General features: G+C 45.7%; 1 long non-coding RNA gene across 2 annotated transcripts; it reads right to left on the bottom strand.

Annotated features, from left to right (window-relative positions):
- Positions 1 to 549: 549 nt before the first annotated feature.
- LOC127321761 (uncharacterized) lies at positions 550 to 3953 on the bottom strand. 2 transcript variants are annotated; one of them, XR_007864332.2, is made up of 3 exons: positions 1869 to 3950; positions 1392 to 1519; positions 550 to 1102 (listed from the first exon to the last, which is right to left on the bottom strand). It is a non-coding gene; the product is annotated as an uncharacterized lncRNA (long non-coding RNA). The 2 variants fall into 2 exon arrangements; XR_007864333.2 differs by lacking the exon at positions 1392 to 1519 and having other exon boundaries at positions 1869 to 3953.
- Positions 3954 to 4611: the final 658 nt, after the last annotated feature.

Genomic DNA, 4611 nt, shown 5'->3' with positions numbered 1-4611 from the left:
AGATGGATAGCAAGAGAGCGAACCTGAAGATCGATGGCTGCAGGAAGAAGTGTTATGATCTCTGATATTGATACAAAGTTTTGGCTTTGGATCTCAATCCTCATGTCCTGATTCAAACGAGAGGGAAAGGGAAAGATATAGTAGAGGTATTCGGTTCACTAGCAAAGAAGGGCACGCCGCGCCGGATCATGGTAATTATCTAGTTAATTTTGTTGTTTAGTAAGAATCCATTATTTTGTAAGTCGCAGCGAGTTGGTATTTTTAAGGTTAGGGCGTAAGCTGTCTAAGAGGTGGTGCCCTTGAAGGTACTAAAAAGGTTGCAACGATAGTAGGTATACTTAGAATGAAAATTAAGGGCATTATTGAAAAATTCTTCTATTCGATTTAAAAGAAACACAAATTCTGATATATCTTCCTACAGAATTGCATCAACTAACCGGAAAATTCTTTTACTTAGAATTGCCAGCTAAACCCTTGAGCCAATGACAATGATTGCATTGTATGCATAACATTATTAAGAAGTGATGGTATTGGGGAGGCGCACACCAATTAGTCACTTGTACTGATATATCTTCCTCCAGAATTACATCAACTAACCGGAAGATTAGTTACTGGTACCAACTTACATTGTTGCTTAATACATAGTACTCCAGTACATAGAGCTTGTCAATTAGCTAGTGGTACTAATATACATTGTTACTTAACTATAGTCACTTATACTGATACATCTTCCTACAGGATTGCATAGTTGATAGGATTACATCACATAACAGGAAGATTAGTTACTGGTAATATCTTGCATTGTTGCTTAATACATAGTACTCCAGTACATAGTTTGTCGATTAGCTAGTGGTACTAATATACATTGTTAATTAATTAGTGGATAGCATGGTAAGATAGGTGCTGCGGGTGTTCTTCTGTCTTTGAGGTATCAGCAGCCGGCATTGTTGTCCTCGCCCGGTATCAGCTCTTCCTTTGAGACAGGGAGGGCAAGACCTTGGACAGCTTCTTTGTCGTTGTTGGGCACAGGAAGAGATAAGTGCACTGCTACACCTATTTGTTGAGGTAGAATTTTCAGGCATGTTGTTATCAAGAATCTTGACTGCACGAGAAACCATTATTTCATATGAAATAATTGAGACCAAACGATGGCGTTAAGTAAAGCAAGAGACCAACATTACTGAATTAAAAGTGAGCAAGATAAACATGCGGCCAATTCAGTAGTTGACAATATATTATTGAACCAAACTGATGTGTTTAGGCTAGAACACTGTATTTGAAAGAGGACAACATCATTCATACAGGAAGAACGTCATCATTCATATAGAACGCATGATCACAAAGACTTGAGGATAAACTGTCCACAATACATGCATTTCAGGGGTAGCTACCTTAGCCTCGCTGTGGGGCGACACACTGAGTTTTGTACCCCCGCGGCAAGGAGACTGAGAACAGGAACTTAAATTGCCAGCACCAGTACTTGAGAAATGAATATTGGAGACTCACTTTTCTATGATACCTAGAAAAAAAACATCCATCATTTGGTTTGAGGGGGTTATATAGACTTTGTTGGATCCAAATGGAGTAAATTAAATAGCCTTGATAAAAGGATTAAGAAGTAACGCGGTGTATACTTGTTTCGAAAGGTTGTATAGAATTTGCTAACTGAAGAAAGAAAAAAGAAAGAAGTATATCTCTTATGAATGGTGTCCTAACTCAATAACTGATGAATGCATCACCCTTCAGGTGCTGCTGTCTACAAACTGCTCTTGGTTTAAAGGAACGAAGACACACACCATACTTGAGGATAGATTGACCTAGGCCAGGTTGATATCTTAACGTACATTAGATGTCTTCAGTGTTTTTACCTCTGAACTTCTTGTTGATCTCTCGAGCTCCAAAATATTCAATTCCTGAGGTAAAACATACAACCTAAAATATTTAATTCCTGAGCTACAGCCAGAAGGAGCCCATTAGAAAATCTGGAACGGAAGAAATGTTAGATATTCTATGCAATCAAGGACATGAACCAGCCACATCAAAAAAGAATATTGGTTAGTCTTAATCGGCTATGTAATTAAGGTGCCTAATCTAGACAAAGATGAACCATCCAACACACTTACCTTGCTCCATAAGAGCGAATATTTGAAGAAGATCTGCACCACCATAAGTACTGGTTTTATCTGAACATTCCAAGGGAAGAGCAGTTCCTGGTTATTAATTTAACTAACTACCAATTTCTTAATTACCAACTCAAAATAGAAGCATGTTTTTCCTATTTCTGGTTTTCTTCTCTCAAACACGTTCACAAAACATAGAGAATTAAAAATAGCATAAGCATTACCCCTTTGAATCTGTATACAAAAGCTATTAATTGATTAGCACTCCCTAGGTGATCATTTGTTAAGACCTACTGTATATTTGTGTTGCATAAATTTGTACAGCTTTCTATCTCCTACTGAAGATTCAGGAGACCCTAGTTTGGATCATCTTCTAATTTTCCCTATCCATAATTGTATTTGTTGCTAAATTTTTTTGTTCTGGTGATTGTACAGCAGAGATATACCGGAAGTTTAGCTTTGTTATCACCAATTTAGAAGAAGTTATCAGTAAAGGGAGCAACGTCAGATCAAGGCAGCAAATTAAAATTAAACAACATGGCATATCACTATGCCCATTCCCTCTTGTAGGTTCAGCGCTCACTGGCAGGGCTGATGGATGGCGCTGTTGCATCATCTTCTACCCACGGGTAATCTGTTTCTTCTCCTGTCCAAGACTATGGTTCTTCATCAGTGGTGACATCCTGGTCTGGAATGAATATTTTATTGCACACCTGATGTGAGACCTTAGACTCCAGTTCAATCTTACCTGAGTACCAGAAGTTGCTACTGAATTTAGAAGAAAATTCTACTTCTTGGATAACTTGATAGAGTTACAGGAGCACTAAATTGCCACAATCTTGAAACTCCATCTATGTCATACTGCTAGAGATATTGAACTGATGAAATAAAAGCCACGCCCGTGACAGATAGAGCGTGTAGGTATTTAATCGCAATGGCCAAAGATGCAATACCACCGCTGAGGTCAACAATTTGGCAGACACATCGGAGAGCTCAAGCAGCACAAAACAACAACAATCTTGTCTCGCATTTTGTTGATGATGGCCAGCTGACCTGGTGGCTACCCAGATCCAACTGCCGGAGTGGAAGAAGCCAGACTTGCATGTATACCAACATTCTCCAGTTCTGAAATCAGAAAACCAACCTCGTACAGGTCACATAGAAACACTCAAATTTATTACCATCTGCATATACATCAGAGGAGAACATCGATGATTATAGTAAGTACTGTTCAGTTTGATGGCAGTTGATTGAAGAGACGAATATTATCATTTTCCTTCAAAGACATCTACCATCAATTGTCAATCCGTACAATTGAATCAGCTGCAATAGATTACTGCTTACAAAGGAAAGTAAATAAAATTCTGATTGTTGCGGAAAGCAGCAGCACACATATGAAAAAAAAATAGAAGACACAACCAGTACTAATGGGGGGAGGCGGGGGGATCACCATGGTGACGATGATGTACCGGGCGGTAGAGGCATCCCGAAGAGAGCACCAGCCGTGGAATCCTCCCATGGCTGCGCTTCCTCGGGAGGGCGAGTTGGACGCCGGCGCCCTCCTCCCTGATGCTAGCTGCCTTGGGAAGGAGAGTAGGATGCCGAACTCGTCCCCTACGCCACCAGCTAACTTGGGAGGGAGAGAGGAACGCGCCGCCTGCACCAGAGCGGCCAAGGAGGGAGCAGAGGGAGGGAGAAGAGGGCGCCCATGGCTGCGCTTCCTCAAGAGGGCGAGTTGGACTCTGGCGCCCTCCTGCCCACCGCGCGTCGCCGCTAGCCGCCCGCAGCCCATGGCCGCTCGCGGCCCACCGCCACTGGCCGCTCGCCGTTCGCGCCGCCCGCCCGGCGCGCGTGGCCGCGCTGTCGCCCGCGCGTTGCCGCGCCGCCCGCGAGCGGTTCCCCACCGCGCGTCGCCGCTCGCCGCCCGCCCGGCACGGGTATCCGCGCCGTCGCCCGCCGTCCCCGCGCGTCGCTGCGCCGCCCGCGGCCCTTCCACCCGCACGTCGCCGCGCCGCCCGCGAGCGGTCGCCCCATGGAGCTGGGTGACGGGGAGAAGATAAATCCATCGTTTTTAGAGGAAGAAAGGCACCTCCAAAGGAAGAGGAGGGGCTGACCGGCTCCACCGCGCCGCCAATCGCCTGCGAAGGGGAGTAGGGCGCCGATGCCCTCCTCTCCGCAGCAAACGAGGGCCGCGACAAAATTATGTGATAGGAACCACGGCGACCAGAGAAAGGAGCAGAAGCCGGCCTATAGGGAGGGGATCTGAGGCACCTCCGTGTGGCCGGGGCTAGAATTTCTGGAGCGGGCGCGTAGGGTCGCGGCTGAGGACCGCGGCGGCATGGAAGCAGAAGAGGAGGAGGTGCGGCGTTGGGCATGACCTTGTGCCATCCTCCGCCGCCGCTTGCCGTGGAGCACGGGCACGCCGACAGCCACTGCAGCTACCGCCGCGGTGAAGAAGTAACAGCGCCGGCCGCCAAGGAACCAAGGAGGC

This window comes from Lolium perenne, chromosome 5 (assembly GCF_019359855.2).
Source record: "Lolium perenne isolate Kyuss_39 chromosome 5, Kyuss_2.0, whole genome shotgun sequence".
Lineage (NCBI taxonomy): Eukaryota > Viridiplantae > Streptophyta > Magnoliopsida > Poales > Poaceae > Lolium > Lolium perenne.
This window is presented reverse-complemented; position numbering and strand designations above follow the sequence as displayed.